Consider the following 20,592-nt stretch of genomic DNA (forward strand, 5'->3'; position numbering starts at 1 on the left):
GCACGTTGGTGTGATGTAGCAAGTCTTTTTAGTTTACTTCCAGCAATTTTCTTTCTTTCATTAATACTTCATGACAAGATAAACTATATCAATTGTTTCTCTATTTCTGCACTCTGTTAAAATAAAAAACATTCATTTTTATGTGTGTAATTTGATTTCACAGTATAGTAACACTTGCACTAGCTAAGAACTGGTTTCAGGAATTAAATGTTAAATGTAAGAAGCTCTGATCTGGTGCAAGAACTAGTTTCTTTCCACGGGATCTGAGTGTGCTGAACCTGAGAAAGTTCAAGCCCTTGCACGAAGTAAAATGGTTGTAGTACAGACACCATTTATACCCTCTGCATAAATCTCTATTCCTACATTAGTGCAAGCAGACTACACTAGTGCAAGATAGATTAGTGCAAGAAGGAAACCTATATATAAGTAGGTTTGAAGGGTCCATCTGTTGAGATTGCTAAAGTGTCTTTTCTAAAGAAAAACATGCACTCAGTAGTTGATTAATAGTTAGCTAGAATGATTGCCCCTTTCTTTCTAAATCTCTTTTGCAAATGCATTCTTCCTTGTTCCAGTCTTAGATTATTTTGATGGTTCAAGTTGCCTTTTTCTCTCTTTAGTTTGATTTTGCAATCTTTCCTTTAAAGAATGTATGGATTGACATTAGAAATATTCATACCATCTCTGGCATTGCCTGTGCTTCATCTCTAAGTTTACGAATCCCCCGGGTTGACAATTTAAGTGTTGAGGAGTTTGCTTAAGTGTAATTCCTACACCCAAGATTTTGGAGCCATTGTCGGGGAGGTGATTTGATTTGGTAAGAATTTTCTGATTATACAATAGAGGTAATTTTTTCCTTCATTTTTGCAGTATTTTTTGGAAAGGCTTCTTTGAAGGAATTTTACTAGTGTTGATTGAATTCTGATAGCATTTTTTATTAGAAATTGTTTTGTTATTTTTCTTTCTTTTTTGAAATGAATGCCTAGAAAAGGTAGGGGTTCAAATCCCACTAAGGGCCGAAAGAATTCTGAAAACAATTCTCATATTGGGTCTCCTTATGTGAGCAGGAATCCCAATCCAATTCAAACCCATCGTGTAGGAACAATCCACCTGGATTTTGGTGACAACAGCACAGGTGTGGTTCAGTCTATTGGGAGAAAAAGGGAAACAATGGAAGACCAAGAAGGTCACGGGTAAAGGATTGATGAAAACCAAGTAAGTGGGGAACAATCCACTTTTTTGTTTCTAGTTGTGGACCTTGATACTGTAGTGCAAATGAAGAACATTCCACCATCAGCTCTCCCTCATTTCCATGGTAAATTTCATGAAGATATTGACTCTTTTTTATTCGAGTTTGATATTTTGTGTAGAAGTTATGATTATTCAATTGATGCTCAGAAGCTAAGATTATTTCCCATTACTCTCAAGGACTCAGCTTTGCACTGGTTTACGGGGTTAGGAGGAAACACTATAGCCTCTTGGGATCAGATGAAGAGAGTGTTTTTATCTAAGTATCAAGAATATTGCAAAACTCGGGACATGCAGGATGAGATTTTTACAATCATACAGGATTATGATGAAACTCTTCAAGACTATCTAGAAATATTTATGTATATTTTACAAAGGTCGAAACTTAAGCTTGATTCCAGTACTATTAGAAATTTTTTTTAAGAGGACTTACTAATAATGCTAGAAATAATTTAAATCTGTTAGGACAAGGTGATATTTCTCAGCAAACTTTTGAACAAATTTGTGAATTATGCAGGAAATTTTCAAGAAATCAGTATAGATCCGGTAGAGGAACTTGACACCGAAATAGAAAAATCGAATTTACTGATGCTATGATTATTGGAATAGAAAATAAAATGGAAAACATGAAAATTGATATAATGAATACTATTACCAAACAATTGGACTCGTTAAAATTTTAGCAAAAACTTATGAAGAAACAAGAGTCATTAGGTATTTTCTATCCTAAATGTAGAGACAAGCATCCTCCTAAAGAGTGTCCTCTTAATTTGAAAGAAGCTAATAAGTGTGCTATTTGTGAAGAAGACCATATCACAGAAAAATGTCCCTCCATACCAGGACTTAAAGTTGTATTTACAGGGGGATAGCCTAAAGTTGTATACTTGAATGCTATGGGAGCAAAAAGAAATTGGCCTCAGGTAGGTGCAGGTATGGCTCCTGAATTTTCTCCACACTATTTTGGTTATAATTCACATGCATATTCTTATCCTAACACTAATCAGCAGTGGCAGTATGGGAACCAATATTAGCATGGGCAGCCTTCTCAACCATGGAAACAAGGTTGGAGAGGGCCAACTCATTCTCCATATTCCTACCAGCCACCCATGCAGTCATATCCATCTACCCATGCACCTTATACAATGCCTCAACTTCCGAGTCAGTCTACTCCACCATTGCCTTTACCTCCACCTTTTCGACCTCCTCAGTTTCCTGCTCAACCTATGCCTAATCCTAACAATAATAAAGTAGTGCAAATGATCTATGTAACAAACCCACCTTCATTCGAGTACCAGTTTATTCCAGTTTGGGTTCATGATATTCAATTAAGTTCAAGAAGGACTGTAACATCAGAAAACCATAAGCAACCTAGAGTGATTATTGAAGAGAAAGAACAAGAGGAAACTCTTAATCATTCTCTGAAAGCTGTCACTAACCAGCCCTTACCCTCTGAATCCTTGCCATCATATTCCAACTAGCCTCCCTTCCCAGAGAGGCTAGTAATGGAAAAAAGTGAGCCTATTTCTGAGCCTAGCTTGGCATCAGAGCTTCGAAATATTTTCATTAAGATACCTTTGCTCCAAGCCATCAAAGAGACCCCCATTTGTACTAAAATTATTAAGGAACTCTGCCTCAAGAAAACCAGTAGGAAGAGATTGGAACCCCAAACCATTCAATTTGCTGGTAGAGCGGTAGAGTTGATGACAGGATGTGTGTGTATGGAAAAATATACTGATCGTGGAAACCTTGTTGTCTTTGTTCAGGTTGGTAATGTCCTTGTCTCTAATGTCCTTATAGACCTGGGGGTAGCCACTAATGTCATGACTAAGCAAACCATGGATCAACTTTGGTTATATCATCTTCACCCTACTCCCACTGTGCTTGAATTAGCAGATAGATCTAAAATTAAGCGAGAAGGAGTATTGGACAATGTGATCATCTCATTAGATTCTTGGGAATATCTTGATGATTTCATTGTGCTTCAGCAAAAGAACCCAGTAGGAGGACATCCCTTGATCTTGGGTCGACCATGGCTTTCTACAATCGATGCATATATTGGATGTCATTCCAGTGATATGTATATTTATCATGGGGATTCTAGGAAGAAAGTTACCTTATACCCCCCCTGCCAGATCCATTCAGGACCTTCGAGATACTTTATGGCTGGATGAAAGCAGTGATGAGGAGACTCAACCCATTTCCCTTATCCATCAGTATATTGGGTCTTCACAAGAAGATGAGATTCAAGATTTCTTGAATACTCTAGACACTATGCCTAATTTTGAGCTATTGAGCTAGATTTTCAGCGTAGATTTTCAAGATAATTATGATTCTCATCCTTCTGTACCGCTGTATTCGGCCACCCCCTTGAGTACTCCTAATCCTGATACTACTCTTGTTGACATCAACCTCGATAAATCCTTGTATATTGGTTCAGATTTAGACTCATCTCAACGAGACCAGCTTGTGAATTTGTTGCAAAACCATCTTAGTGCCTTTGCATGGGACTACAAAGATATGAAGCGTATTCCTCCTGAAACTTGTAGACATCATATCTATATTCAGGAAGGAGCCCAACTTGTCTGACAACCCCAAAGGCAAATGAATCCAGCTCTAAGATATATTGTGAAGGAAGAAGTATAGAAACTCTTGGATGCTGTTTTATCTATCCTATTTCCAATAGTTAGTGGGTCTCTCCATTAGTGCTAGTACCTAAGAAAGATGGAAGATGGCGTATTTGTATTGATTATCAAGAATTAAACCAAGCCACTCTCAAAGATTACTTCCCTCTACCTTTCATTGACCAGGTGCTTGATACCCTTGTAGGAAAGAAATATTTTTCCTTTGGATGACTTCAGTGGTTAAAACCAGATACAGCTTGCACTCGAAGATCAAAATAAAACTACTTTTACATGTCCATGGGGTACATTTTCTTATAGAGTGCTTCCCTTTGGTTTATGTAATGCCCCGGCTACCCTTCAAAGGGAAGTCCTGGCCATTTTTGTTGATCTAGAATTTGCAGAAATTTAAATGGATGACTTTTGTGTTTGGTGATTCTTTTCAGGAAGCTATCAAAAATCTAGAAAAAGCACTTCTTCATTGTCAGGAAGCCCATCTCCCGTTGAGTGACAAGAAATCTAGACTAATGTGCAAAGCGGGAGTGGTACTTGGCCATTTTATTTCTGGTAAAGGTATCCAGGTTGATCCAGCAAAGATTGAAATCATTCTACATCTTCCTACACCCAAAACTCAATGGGAAGTAAGAAGTTTTTTAGGACATGCTGGTTACTATGGAAGATTCCTTGAAATTTTTTCTAAGATAGCTGCTCCTCTTTTCTAACTTCTAGCTAAGGATAGTGAATTTTCTTGGACCAAAGCTTCCCAACAGTCTTTTGAAACATTGAAGGAAAAATTAGTACATGCATCAGTTTTGAGAGGTCCAAACTGGTCCCTACCTTTTCACATTTCCTCTGATGCTTCAGATTTGGCTATTGGCGCAACTTTAGGACAAGAGGAAAATAAGCAATCATATGATATTTATTATATTAGTAAGAATTTGTCTTCCGCTGAATTAAATTATATAGTTACAGAGAAAGAGTTTTTAGTCGTAATTTTTGTAATTAATAAGTTCAGGCACTATATTACAGGATATGAAGTATTTGTACATACTGATCATTCTGCAATTAAATATTTGATGAATAAACCATTAACTAGTGGTAGAGTGACTAGGTGGTTGCTATTGTTGCAGGAATTTAATATTACTATTGTTGATAGCCCAAGAAAATCTAATGTTGTAGCAGATTTTCTTTCCATTTTAGATAATCCTGGTGAAGCAACTCCTGTTAATGATGATTTTCCGAATGAACATATTTTTGCTATGTCAATAGATTCCTCATGGTTTGCTGACATTGCTAATTACTTGGTTACTGGGAAAACACCACCCTACTTGTCTGCTCATGAAAAGTGGATTATTGTTCAAAAAAGTGTTTCATATTCCTGGATTCAAGGAGATCTCTTTTACACTAGTCCAGATCTGATTATCTGTAGATGTGTAAGAGAGGACGAAGTGTTTGAAATATTGAAATATGCTCATGATGAACCTTGTGGAGGCCACTTTGCTAATAAGCGGACTGCATATAAAGTATTGCGTGTTGGTTACTTTTGGCCTTCCTTGTTTAAGGGTGTCAAGCAGTATGTCAAGTATTGTGATAGCTATCAGCGAATGGGCTAGCCTAATAAAACCAACGAAATACCTTTATGCCCTCAATTTATGATTGAGCCATTTGAAAAATGAGCTATTGATTTTACAGGGCTAATAAATCCAACATCATTAAGTAAGAAGAATATCTTGGTTTGTACATATTTTGTTACGAAATGGGTAGAAGCTAAAGTTGTTTCTTTTGCTACAGAAAAATTTGTTGCTGATTTTCTTTTTACTGAAATCTTTACTAGATTTGGTGTGCCTAGAGAAATTATTTCTGACAATGGTTCGCAATTTATTTCTAATCTGGTACAGGGTGTGATGGAGCAATATAAGATCCGGCATAGGAAATCCACGTCGTATCACCCACAAGAAAATGGCCAGGTGGAATCCACGAACAAAGTGATCGAGTCCATTCTGACAAAGACAGTGAATATGCATCAGAAGGACTACGCTGAACGATTACCAGAGGCTTTTTGGGCATACAGAACCACTTGGAGAAATAGCACGGGACATACACCATATGAGTTGGTATATGGCAAGCAAGTTCTGTTACCAATTCAATTCCATATCAAAACTTTCAGAACTACGGTTTAGATAGGACTAGATCTCTCTGAGGCACAACAATAGCATCTTCTCGAATTAAATGAGTTAGATGAATTTCATAGGGATGTTGTTCAACAGAACACACTAATTCAGCAACAACGTAAAAGGTGGCACGACAAGTCTATTCAAAAAAATCAGTTCCAACCAGGTGATTGGGTGCTCCTTTATGATTCTAGATTTAAAATCTTTAAAGGGAAATTCCATACACGTTGGATGGGACCTTATGAAGTGATTCGAGTATTTGAGAATGGAGCAGTAGAAGTTAAAACTATTGATGGAAAAAATTCATTATTCTTGGTAAATGGACATAGGTTAAAGAAGTATTTTCAACCACCTACCAGGAAAGATTTTACACAACAAGTCCAACAAAAATTTGGGATGGTAGTGGTGAATGGTAATACCAACCTTTTAAAAACATGAATTCTCTTTCTTCTTAAAAAAAATAAAAAGATAAAAAATAAATAAGAAAAAAGTAAAGAAAAAATATCTTCCTGTAATTATGAAAATCAGTTCGCTAATATGATTGCAGAAGGATCAACCTGAAAACCATCTTGCCGGCAAGAATATCAAAAATTTCTAATAAAAATAAAATGTTGCTTGATCTTTAGATATGCTAGTGACCACCAAGTAAAAGAAGGTTCAGTAGAACCAACCTTTATACAATTGGGATAATTAGTATGGATATTTTTACTCAAGTAACGCTTAATTTTCGCTGTAGTTATTTTTTCTTGCACCAGTGCAGGTAGACCTTCCATAATTTTTTCTGCCTTTCTTCATATTCCACTTTCGTAATATTCCCTTAGTTTTCTTCTTCAATCCCAAAATGATTAACCTTCCCATATTCTTCTAATTTACCCCGTCCACTTCAAAAAATCCCACTTTACCCTTGAAATTTTTTCCCCTATCCTACTTCTATTTATCCCCTCTTTTGGTATTATTCATGGAATCCCTGTAACAGAATTCCTTCCGATTCTAAAATTTACCTTTTCCCATTTCTCTATTCCCTCATGAATTTATTGTAGGATCTCGCATACAAAGAGCAAAAGGATATGCTTTGAAGCATCAAGAAAGGGTGAAGCAAATTCTCAGTATAAGTTGAGGAAGTCATGAGAAAATCCAGCCCATATTTTATTTAAATTATCTATTTTTAGATATTATCCTTGCACTAGTGCAAGCATGTTGTCCTATATGATAAAATAAGTAGAATGGTACCAGCAGAATAACATAATTTAAGCAGTGCAAGCATGCAACTCGTTAGCAACATTGTACAAGTTATTATTTTCATAGCATGCGGCATAGGAAAGTGGTTATCATGAAAACTTATATGAAGTCCTTTCATTTAACCGATGAAGTACTTATGCTATCATACTAACTAGGAGAAAATTATTTAAAGTACAAGGTGTTTTTTAAGTTAGAAATCATGATCTTTTTTAATGAATGCTAAGTTCTTTTTCTGAATTATGAAGGAATGCCGAAATGTTTTAACCATTGCTTGGACATAATTATCCCTCTCTGCCATAATCCTAAACGTCCTTCACTCATAATTATTACCTCACCTAGCCATTAAACCACTGCAGAAAGTACCAATCCGGCCTAACCTCAAAGATGTCGTGCATCTACGGTGAATGAATCGGTGATATGATGGAAAGGACGGTGGATAGTTGGATTTCTATTTATAAGGACCGATTTCCCCGATATTGCATGTAAAATTTTAGAACTCGACTGTTCATAGCCGTTAAGTAGCGATGCCTCCTATTCGGAATGAACCCCTGTCTCTCAACAAAATAGAGCAGACTGCCGAGTATCATAATAGTCTTGCACTATTGCGAGACTTGGGTTTTCTACAGTTCTTACAGAATTTTGACGGGCATGATAAAGAAGTGGCTTTACAGTTTGCAAGGAGTTTAAGAAACGGCCGAGCGAAAATTGGGCCTCTCAAATTCAAAGTCACAGAGGAATTCATAGTAGTGGCAACGGGCTTAGAGAACACTAGAGAACAATGGTTTAAGAATCATAAGCTAGAAAGGAAATGTTGGCAGTGTTTCGTTATTGATAAGAAGATATAGGTAGACTGGAAGGTAGGAGTTCCGTGCATTGCCCTGTTGGGTTAGTGGAAAGACCTCATTTTCATTCTACAGAAGTTTGTGACTTGCGAGGGAATATACACCTGCACCTTGGTATACCATTTTAGAATGCTACAACATTTTGAAGCTGGCTAGCATGTCCGGTGGAGGATGAATTTTCACTACTTTTTGCATAAGAACTTGAAGAAAATGGCTAAAAGTGTGCAGGATAGAAGGGCAGACCAGGCTAACACAAGGCTATATCACCACGACCTGATAAAAATTTTGGTCCTGAAGCAGCTAGAAGTTAAGGGTATACCATGGGAGGTGCTGTTAAAACAACTGCACGAAGGGACAACCACTGGAAAGGAGATAGAGGACCCTGCCAGCACAAGCAAGGGCCCGAGTAAAAATGAAAAGGGAAGTCCTTCTTGCACCAGTGCAAAAAGGAAACGAGCTGAAAAAGCACAAAAGGCCCCATCTTCAAATAAGAAGACAACCAGTGCACTAGTTGAAGAGACTCCTTCTACACCACCAGTATAGACAAAGAACTGTGAAAACGACAACCTGTCAGTCCTTGCGGGCGCAGCAAAGATTGTAGAGGTCGAAGATAATGCGATGTTGGCTGATTTCATCAAAAAGCCTCGAAAAAAGAAGAAAGTATATGATGTAGGTAAAGAACCACAGTCCCCACAGGACCTGGAACCCCCTCCTTCACTAACACAAGAAGAAGCACTAGTGTGAGAAGAATAACCCATAGAAAAAGAAGCAGAAAATGAAGAAGCAGAAGAAGAGGAGACGGGTGGAGAAGAACCAGACAACGAAGAAACAGAAGAAGAAGAAGTAGGAGGAGAAGAATCCAAAGAAGAAAACGCAGACTCTGAAAAATATGAGGCAGAACTCGCCGAAGAAGAGGTTGGAGAAGAAGAACCAAAGGAGGAAGAACTGGAAGAAGAAGAACCAGAGGAGGAAGAACTGAAAAAAGAAGAACCAGACGAGGAAGAACTAGAAGAAGAGGGACCAAAGGGAGAAGAGTTTCCTGATGTAACCATGGTGGATATGGAGGTTCCTGAGGAAGACATAGCCCCTCCCAAGACAGAAAAGGAAAAAGATTCTGTAACTCTTGATGCTCGGGTAGTTGAATTAGAACTTTAAGTGCAGAACTTAGAGCAGCTTGTATCCAAAGCACAGGAGGATAAAGAACAGAGCAGAGGAGAATTGATGGTAGAAATCCAAAAGAAGAAAGAAGGTACAGTCTGGAAGTACCGAGCTGCGCAATGTTTCAGGCGACTTAAAAAGGTGACAAAAAAGTTAAAGAACATCAGAAAGAAGGAGTCTGAAACATTGCAAGTTGATGACAGTATGCCAAAGAAGGATTGAGATGGAATGTTCAAAGTTTTGAAATTTTTTGCAGAGGTAAAGCGCTGTGTGAGGACACAATAGTTTAGGGATGGGAGGATGTTAGCCCCCTAATTTGCTCTCTTTTGACCATTTTTCCCTTCCTAAATAACCAACTACCATTGTTTTACCTCTCTTATACACCCTCATCTTGAACTAGTCCAAGAACAATGACATATTTCGTATGACCTTTATATTTCATATTTTAAACTTAACTTAGCATTAATTAATTATTTATTACGTGATTTCTTCCTTATAATTACTCTTGTAAGATATCAATATCTCCATTGTTTATTTGGTAGTCAAGTGCTTACCGTAACCGTTGATCCTAGTGTAGGATCGGATCATGCATTGGTGCCAGCACAACAAATCTTTGCAGAAGATCTGGACCTCCTTCATCACCACCCCATTCTGCGCAGCTTCAACCACGATGGTAGGATAGACCTGAAGACAACTAAGCTTTAGCCACAACAGCAGGATAGATCTGAAGGCAGCCAAGGTCCAGCTGTGACAGCAAGGCAATCCAAAGGTAGTTGAGATCGGATTTATGAAGAACAAATAGTTGGATATTGGCTACGGCTGGTTTTGTTAAACTGCCTAATTCTGAAGGCCAAGAAGCTAAATTCTGCATATCGGTTATGTAATTGGTTAAACAATCCTTTTGGCCTTCGGCCAAGAATCTATATAACGAGGAATGTAAATAGGACGAAATAGTTTTTGACAGAAGTTTGTAGAGAATAGAGATATAACTAGGGAGGTGGTAACAGGCTTGTATTTTTTTATCGCCAAAATCTAGGCTGGACTATGTATTCATGCATGTATTTGTCTCTATGAACTAATAAGAAGGGAGCTCTGCCTTATGTTTCATAAATCGTATTTCTGTGTTTGAAAGCTGATGAATAGATAAAGTGCTGAGCAGTGTTTCTATTTGAAAGGGAAACACATTGGTTGGCTAGGGCCTAGCCAACCTAGCATGTTTACCCTATTTTTTGTTCTTGTAATTTATGTTTATACTACTGAGTGTGATTAAATTTACAGCACATGTATTCCTATTTGAGTGGAAGCAGATCCGCAGTGTGAAGTAGCTAAATTTCCTTTTCCTACATCTGATTTCGGATTGGTTTTCTCACCTAGTCCAAGCAGGAGAAATAACCCTACACCAGTGCATGTTGGTGTGCTATTCATTTCCTGCACCTGATTTCGGATTGGTTTTCTTGCATGGTCCAAGCAGGAGAAATAACCCTGCACTAGTGCACGTTGGTGTGCTATTCATTTTCTGCAATTTTGTTTGATTTGGTTTTCTCTGCCTGGTCCAAGAAGGAGAAATAACCTTGCACCAGTGCACGTTGGTGTGCTATTCACTTTCTGCAGTTCTGTTTGATTTGGTTTTCCCTGACTGGTCCAAGTAGGAGAATGATCCTACACCAATGCACGTTGGTGTGATGCAGCAAGTCTTTTTAGTTTACTTCCAATAGTTTTCTTACTTTCATTAATACTTCATGACAAGATAAATTATATTGATTGTTTCTCTATTTCTGCACTCTGTTAAAATCAGAAACATTCATTTTTATGTGTGCAATTTGATTTCACAGTACAGTAACACTTGCAGTAGCTAAGCACTTATTTTAAGAATTAAATTCTAAGTGTAAGAAGCTCTAATTGGGTGAAAGAACTAGTTTCTTGCCACAGGATCTGAGTACTCTGAACCTGAGAAAGTTCAAGCCTTTGCATGAAGTAAAACACTTTTAGTACATACACCATTTATACCTTTTGCATAAATCTTTGTTCCTGCACTAGTGCAAGATAGAATGGTGCAAGAAGGAAATCTCTATATAAGCAGGTTTGAAGGGCCCATTTGTTGAGAATGCTAAAGTGTCTTTGCTAAAGAAAAACACACACTCAGTAGTTGATCAATAGTTAGCTAGAGTGATTGCCCCTTTCTTTCTAAATCTCTTTTGCAAATGCATTCTTCCTTGTTCCAGTCTTAGATTATTTTGATGGTTCAAGTTGCCTTTCTCTCTCTTTAGTTTGATTCTACAATCTTTCCTTTGAAGAAAGTAGGGATTGACATTAGAAATATTCATACAATCTCTGGCATTGTCTGTGCTTCGTCTCTAAGTTTATGAATCCCCAGGTTGATAATTTAAGTGTTGAGGAGTTTTCTTAAGTGTAATTCCTACACCCAACAAGGACATGGGAAATTCTATCTGTCGTTCCTTGGATATAAGGGAGGTGAACCTTAGAGATAGGATCAACACTAGAAGGTTTGTGTTACACAAAATATTGTCACCATGACATTCTACAGTCAGTGTGAGTCTATCACCACTCATACTGTCCTCCTTTGCAAGTCTTAAACCTCAGCTCTTCATGTCAAGCCCTAAAAATGAGAGAAAGTCCTTGAAAATCTCTAAAACTCTGGTTCCGCAATTTCTCTTAACATTACCTACAGTCCCGCACCCCCTGGTCATGTCCCCTACGGACTTGCCCACTCTGCCTCTAAAGGAAAGGGTGCAGACCCCTATAAAAGTCAAAAAGGCGCAAGTTTATTATTAAAAACTCACTTTGGGTTAATTCTGGATGCTTCTAGAATGAATCTTGAGGTGGCAAGTTAGCTCCTAGGTGGTTCATGCATCCCATAACTAAAGGAGCTAACCCCTTCATGTGAGGAGCTTATCCCTTTGAAGGTGGACCTGGTAACTTCCTTCCTTTGCACTATAAAATGAGGCATTGGGCTGGTTGCTAGGGAGGTTGAAAGCTAAATATTTTTGAGGGTAAATGCTATTGGAATTTAGACTTCCTAATTGAGCTTGAGAGGAGAGATTACATACCTTTTGATCTCATTGGGAAGAGTTTGAAGCTTGTCAAAGTAGAGGAGATTCTTGCTGGACCCTGGGAGGAGCTTGTACAACATCAAGGCACCAAGGTTGTAAAGTTCTTCTTTTTTTAAAGTTAATACAATCAAGTTCATTTTTCTCAATAAGCTGTCTTCTATGGTTTATTTCATGAATTCCTTGAACATCATGATAAATATGGTTTATTATATTGGCTATGCAGGTGTTATTTGATGTGTGCTTGTTTGTGTTTGCATGTTCTTTAAAAGGAAACTCATTTGGATGGTCAAAGCGTGGCTACCGCAAACTAGCATTGGACTTAATGTAGGGTCTAAAATATCTCTTGGCTTTTATTTATAAATCGCAATATTTAGAGAAAGGTAGAATTTGCTTGTTTTGCTTGTCGCTAGATATCTGTAGATACTAGGGAGATCGGTCTTGTCCACAAGAATGATTTATCCAGCCAACAAAATGGCGACTCCACTAGGGATCGAACCCAGAATCTCTGGTTCTGATCCGCTACAGATCGAGAAACCTAACCCAGACTTAGTAATCAAACTGCCTGCTAAAGGTATACTTCGAAAGTTAGCTTTCAATCCACATGTGAGAGCTACTCAGAACTATAACATTGTTGAAGATTTGGCTATTTCACCTTCAGCAATGTTGGCTTTGGAGGTGCTGCAATCATGTCCAGCACAGCGTAAATTGCTATTGTCGGCTATAGGAGCTGTTGATATTTAGGACTCAAACCTTATAATCTTCGATTTAGAAAATAGTACACCTCGCTTACCTCATCAAATGGCTTTGCAGATTCCAGTGTTAGTCAAAAACAGACCTTGTTTTAGGACTGTAATTGATGACGGAGCTTCAACGTGTATTATGTCGATCCAGTGTTGGAGATCACTTGGTTCTCCTACACTTAATCAATCCCCGACAATTCTAAAGGCTTTTGATCGCCGTGGGTTCCATACTTTTAGTATTCTACAGGATTTACCTATACGGGTTGAAGGCAAAACTGTTAATCTAGATGTGGAAGTGGTTGATGCCCCTCTAGATTACAACCTTCTCTTGGGTCATAGTTGGTCTTACGCTATGATTGTTTTTGTTTCATCAGTCTTTCAGCTTATAAAGTTTCCTCACAATTGAAAGATCGTAACTATAGACCAGCTAACTTACCTTTCATCTGACCCAGCCTCTTCTGAAAGTATCCAGCATGTCAGCAAAACAACTATCCCTTATAAGGATGTTGGGGTAGGATTGATTGAAGATTCTGGTTTACTAGGAACTTTTTCCTTTCCTCCTCCTAACGTATCGCCTTCTACTGCAAAAATTCATATGATTTCATCAAACACTATTGTTTATGATGATCCTTGGATCGTACCTTCTAAGTCTGAGGTGGATTCATTTGGTGATGCTATGCCTTTGAGTCCCTATGAAATTGCATATCAGGCTGTACAGTCATTTTCTGACCCTTCTTCAACCAAAATTGACCTAATGAATGTGGTCCATGAAGAATCACTTTCAACATCAAACTCAGATTCAACAAATTTTTCTGAACTTGTTCATACTGATGAGCAGATTCGTGAAATTTTATCTGTTGATGATTTACCATGGGAAGATCTTTGTCATAGATCTTCATTCTTACCTGAGATTGATCATTTTGAAAATGATTTTTCATCTATTTTTACTACTGATTATGTCAAAGACCTCAGAATCCATTGCAAAATCCCGATTCTGAGTTAAATTTGGGAAATATTTCTCAAACGGTTCCTATTGACATTTCAGTTAAACTTGGAATTGTTGAAAACATTCATATAGGTGCCTCCTGTACGGAAGATGAATTTCAAACATATAAGGTCCTATTTCAAGAATTCCACGACGTGTTTGCCTGGTCATATGAAGAAATGCCATGAATTGATCCAGCAATTGTTGTTCATGAAATCAAAACTTACCCGGATTCTAAACCCGTTCGGCAATGTTTGCGTCAGATTCACCCCCGAAAAGCTGTTGCTATTAAAGTAGAAGTTGAAAATTACTTAAAGTAGGTTTCATTTATCGAATTCCCCTAACAGATTGGGTATCGAATATTGTTCCTGTTAACAAAAAGCAAGGAACGATAAGAATATGTATCGATTATAGGGATATTAATCGAGCCTGTCCAAAAGACAACTATCCAACTCCCTATATCGATCAAATCATTGATGATTGTGCCGGAAGTGAAATTTTCTCCTTTATGGATGGTTTTTCGGGTTACAATCAAATCAACATTCTACCTGCTGATCAACCAAAAAAGGCTTTTATTTGTCCATGTGGGATATTTGCTTATTGCAAATTACCTTTTGGGTTAAAAAATGTCGGAGCAACTTTTCAAAGAGCTATGTCTTACGCGTTTCATGACATCAAGCACATTGTGCAACCTTATCTCGATGATTTACCTGCTCATTCATTACGTAGAGCCGATCATCTCATTCATTTACGAGTAATATTTATGAGATGTAGGCATTATCGAATTATGTTGAATCCACACAAATGTGTTTTCTGTATAGAAATGGGTCGTTTAGTGGGATTTGTTCTTTCGAAAGCCAGCATTCATGTCAATCCCTCGAAGGTTGAAGCTATTGCAAATTGCCTCCTCCGACTCTTTCCCAACTCCAAAGCTTGCGAGGGAAAGCAAACTTTTTACGTCGATTCATTCCTAACTACGCCAAGATAACAAAGGGTTTTACCAGGTTGTTGAAACAGAATACTCCATTCTTTTGGGATGAGATAGCTGAAAAATCTTTTGATGCACTTAAACACGTGTTGACCCATGCACTGTTATTGCATCCTCCCAACTACAACCAAGACTACTTCTTGTATCTTGCCGCATCTCATTCCACCATCGGGATGGTATTAGTTCAGGAAGATGAACTCGGTAGTGAACATGTGATTTATTAACTTAGTCGAACTTTGAATCCGACTGAGCTAAAATATTCGCATGTGGAGAAATTGGCCTTGGCAGCTGTTCAAGTTGTCCAACGTTTTCGTCATTACATTTTACTACGCAAAACTACCGTAATTTCCGACTGCAACCCTATGATCTATATTTTGATCAAACAATTGCTAGGGGGCAAGTATTCCAAATGGATTGTTATCCTACAGGAATTTGATTTGGAATTTGAAAAATCTAATTCAAAGAAATCTTTAGTTTTTGTGGAGTTGATGTGTGACTTCCCGCGTGCTGATATTGAAACTGTGGTCGAAGAGCCCATTGCAGACGAATCCTTGTTTCTTACGAACACTCTTGATCCATGGTATGGAGATATCATAGTTTATCTCAAAACCCAATCCTTTCGGCTCGAAATTTCAAGATCTCGGCGTTAGAAAATACGATTCCAATCCCAACAATACAAAATTATTGGAGATACACTTTATCGTCGTGGGGCAGACTCTGTTTTCCGACGTTGTTTAACTTATGAGGAAGCTGAAAGGGTTCTAAATGACTGTCACTCTGGAGCGTGTGGCGGTCATATGTCTGGGTTTGCCACAACCCAAAAGATATTGCGCAATGGCTATTTCTAACCGTCCTTGTTTAAAGATTGTATTGACACGGTCCGAAAATGCCACAATTGCCAAATTTTTTATCAAATGATGCGTGCTCCACCTGCTCCTCTCCACCCTATAATTTCCATCGGTCCTTTTGCGAAATGGGGTATCGATTTTATTACGTGTAACCCGCACTCGGCCGGGGGCATGCGTATATCATCCTTGTGGTAGATTATTTTACCAAGTGGGTTGAGGCGATGCTTACATTTTCGGTAGACGGTAAAACTACTGTGATTTTCATTTTCAATCATATAATTACTAGATTCAGTGTTCCACAAGCGATTATCACTGATCATGGGCGTCATTTTCTAAACATCATGATGAATGAACTAACAGATCAGCTTGGCCTACATCACGATAGTTCTACTCCATATTACCCACAGGCTAATGGTCTGGTTGAAGCCATCAACAAAGTTCTAGTCATTATGATCCAATGAATTATTGGGATTCATAGGTCAAATTGGCATAACATGTTATTTTCAGCGCTTTGGGCATATCGAACCTCAGTAAAAACGTCAACTGGTTTCACTCCTTTCCAAGTAGTTTACGGTTTGGAAGCTGTGTTACCCATTGAATGCGAAATACCGTCATTGCAAATAGCCATAGAATTACTTCCAGCCACTTCTGAAGAGGAGAAACATTTGTTGTACTTGGCTCAGCTAGATGAGAATCAACGTGATGTTGCACTAGCAATCGAAACTCATGCCAAACGTATTAAAGCTCAATACGATCGAAATGTTACACCTCGTAATTTTTAGAAGGAGACCTAGTCTTACTATACGATCAAGCAAACGATAAGCTAGGGGCTAGAAAATTCGTACCTATGTGGCATGGTCCTTATGTTGTTAAGCGAAAGCTAGCGAAAGGGGCCTATGAATTGGTAGATTTTGACAGTGTCTCTTTAGGTAAGCCCAGAAATGGTCTCTATCTGAAGAGATATTAATATGCTTAAACCTAGGTGTGGAGATTTTAGTTAGATTAGTTTTTCTTTCTAGCTGGTGTGTTTTAGATTAGAAAAGTGTGCTTAGTTTAAAGAGTGTTTTTGTCATTATTCCTGCTTATCTTGATTTTACTCTTGATATTGCAGATGTCGACGTCTCTTCAAACATACATTGGTTTCGCTGATGGTGCTTATCGTAATACACGAAACATTTCTTCTGCAACTTGGGTTATCTATTCACCCTCTGATGAGTTGGTATCTATGCATGGGGTAAGCCCCGGTCAAACAACGAACAACATTACAGAGTATAGTGCAATGATTGAGTTATTGTCTGAATCTATTTCATTTGGGATTCGGAGTTTGGTTGTGAGGTTAGATTCTGAACTCGTTGTATTGCAGCTTAATAGAGTTTATGCCATTAGAAATCCAGTGTTATTAAGATTATTTTTAAGAGTTCGTCTCTTGGAACGTGAATTTGACTATATTGAATATCAACATATTCCAAGATATTTAAATACATTGGTAGATGCAATTGCTTCTTGAATGTTAAGTAGACATTTGAAATAATCAAACAATAAATTTAAAAACATTCCATAACATGTTTTACAAGATAACCAGTAATAGTGATATAACATAGCATAGAAGTGTGTCAAATATACATCATCTTCAATCATAGGTTGAAAAACACCTTATGATCGTCAAAATGATAGTACAAAAAGCAAAAATTTCATATAAGTCTACAATAGGCGATCATCCTATCACTGGTGATGATCACGATAAGAAACCACTGCTCGGGCCACCCTACAAATGAACCTCTTGAAAGGTCTTGGGACCCCAATCACATAGCGCTATAGCCTAAGAGGAATGTCATCTATGCTAGTCTCTGGAATATCTGCTTTCAAATGCTCTAGATGATTGTCCAATTTAGCCAAGGTCTCTGTAGATTCATCCCGTTGTTGGAGGGAAATGTTCCCCTAGGGCTTTTTGGGTTGAAACCCTAGCAGACTGAAAATTATCTATTCAAAGAAACACACATTCACACAGCCATTATGCTATTATAAGCAAATTCTATTTTAAATGGGTACGTACCTTAGGTCCTACGTTTGAGAAGGCCCTTAGGGTCCAAACCCTTCTTGGAGTTCCCTTCTTCTCTTTTGTCCTGCAAAACAACCAATTCCAAAGAACACAACATTATATGGACAAAACCTTATAAAGAAACCATCTTCATGTTATAAATAAAGGTAGTTAGTTATGAAATCCAAACAACCATCTACATATGAATTCTAAACATGAATATCATTAACATAAAGAGGATTCATTTCGGGAACCAAGACATGTGTTTCTTTTATTATAGACAAATAAAGTACATAAAAAGGAATAATTTCACCTGAGTCACCTTCAGCAGGCTCCAAGCAAAGCTTCCTTCCGGATCCGTTCCAGCCTCAAGCCTTTAACAAACTCCTTCCATGACTCTCTCCATGAAGTCACAAGTAATGGATGAACATCAACACACAAGGAAACTAGGGTTTCCTGTACAAATGGGGGAAGTGCAGAAGGCACAAGGGACTTCAGACCTGGTCAGGGGAAAAATCTCAGCATAATAACCTTTCTCTCTCTTCTCTCCTCCCTTAGGCCTTCCCTTTGAGGTCTTTTTATACCTCTCCCAAAGTAGTTTTTTAGTTGGGAGTTGGTTGGGAACAGTTGGGCCACAAGCACTAACAGGTAATCAACAGGTAAAACCGGCGATCTCCGCCCGAAAATAAGGAGTTTAATATTTTTTTAAGTGTTTTAATACATATACGTGGGTTGGGTATATGCCTACCCATGTATACACTCGTTTAACTTAGGGCAATGTCGCGTATAAGGGATAAAACACTGTTTTTTAAATTTTAGGACCAGGTCTGGAAGGAGGGGTTGCCCTAGGCCATGAGTGCAGCATCACAAACCATAAGAGTGAGATTTGGAGCTACAACAGATGCCCCCTAATATATAAGGTCAGAAGGGATACATGATGGCCGAAATATATTATGCGAGTACATGGAAAGGAAGTCTGTCAAAAACTGAGGAGGACTTCACCAGAATTCAGCCTGCCAAGCCACCAAAGGAGATCAGAAAGAAACACTGTCTGAGGCAGGCATACCCATGCTCAGAAAAAGTAAAGCATGTCTGCATATTAAGTACAAGTGGATCCACTAAGTATACAAGCATAAATGACTGAAAGATACATAATGGATCATTTGATCATAATGAACAAGTACATGTCTGAATATCACATATAAGACTGTCAATGATGCTGAAAGATGCAACAGATCACTGATATCAAAGACTGATCCCAAAAGGTACCAACTGAACATGATGGAATAGGATGGTACTATACTGCAAACTCAGGTGCCAGCATATAGAATGTCGCCATGACTGACTACAACATATAAAGTGGAGTGGTATCAACTAGCAGCAACAGGAGCAACTGTCAAGTGAACCAATGAATGCTAATACAACCTGAGGTCTTCACCGACCACCGTGGTACATTTCTACACCATGGGAATAAATGATCTGAAGTCAACCATGTGAGAAATCATTTGATTACCGGTCATTGATGTATACCGTTAACAAACGCGAGACTACTCACCGATAATGATAATGAGCGTCAAGGTACCCAGTACAATCTAACAAGTGTGAATAGATGAGCTGGAGTCGAACACCTGTAAGAATCTATCGATCAGGAGACAATGATGGTTTCCCACTGTCGATAGTGAAGGATCTACCACTAATGACTGCAAACCCAAAGGTACTGCCAAATGGACTCTAGATCTTTGCCCCAGAGCAATGAGTCAGAGTCGATAGGGAAAGATCCGCTAGAAGGAAGGCATTAAGGCATCCTTCATCAATCTAGCGCGAGTGTAACCCGTAGGCCAATAATGTGGAAGGAGTCGGACGAAAAAGATGTAGTAACCCAATCGAAGTACATTTCTGATGTACACAAGATGTGGCTAGCACATGATAGGAACCCTCTGAACCAACCAATAATGAAAGCCGACACAGCGGTGAGGTATCCACCAATAGGGTCAAATGGAAACCAAGGTACTGCATGAATCCCAATGTGTGATAATGTAAGCTGATGTCGAACACAAGGGAAACCACTCAGTCAAAGACCCATAATACTTATTGATGCTGAGCACAAGGTGACCTATCAATAATGAAAATAGTGCCAGGGTGCGGCTCTAGGCCTGTCCTCAGAGCAAGATGTCGTTATCGATAAGGACAAAACCCGCCAGCAAGAAGTCAATGGGGACCTTCTCAAACCGGCACGAGTAAAGGACTAATATAGCTGATGTGATGATAGACATGACACTAACAACCAGGGATGGCCGACTGAAAAATGAGTCAAGAGACACCGCAGAGAGGTTGACTCAGGCTAACTTCCCTTGAACAAAAGCACGACTCAATGTGACTATGTGGCAGCATATGATGACTCTGTATAAGTTCGTCATGCAGGAGGCACGAACGAACCCTCCATATGATTGGAAGAGATAACTAATCGGGGGAGAACTGACTCAATAACAAGGTTAAGGCGTACCTAAGTCAAACTAAATCCTACCCAAATGGAGGAGACTTTGTGTTGAGTGCTTTGTTCAAGGGCAACACAACTGACTCTAGCTGCCAACAATAAATGGAAATACTGTCCCGTTCCCGCTCTTTTTTTGGAATATTTAATTTTTTTGT

At 38.4% G+C, this 20,592-nt stretch overlaps 1 pseudogene; it reads left to right on the top strand.

The window, feature by feature from the left end:
- Positions 1-9,165: 9,165 nt before the first annotated feature.
- Positions 9,166-20,592, top strand: part of LOC149208836 (fasciclin-like arabinogalactan protein 17) — a 77,804-nt pseudogene continuing 66,377 nt past the window's right edge.

The sequence above is a fragment of the Pinus tabuliformis genome, chromosome 1_2 (assembly GCF_031772625.1).
Source record: "Pinus tabuliformis cultivar Carrire ecotype Pingquan chromosome 1_2, CPIR1, whole genome shotgun sequence".
NCBI classification, from domain to species: Eukaryota; Viridiplantae; Streptophyta; class Pinopsida; order Pinales; family Pinaceae; genus Pinus; species Pinus tabuliformis.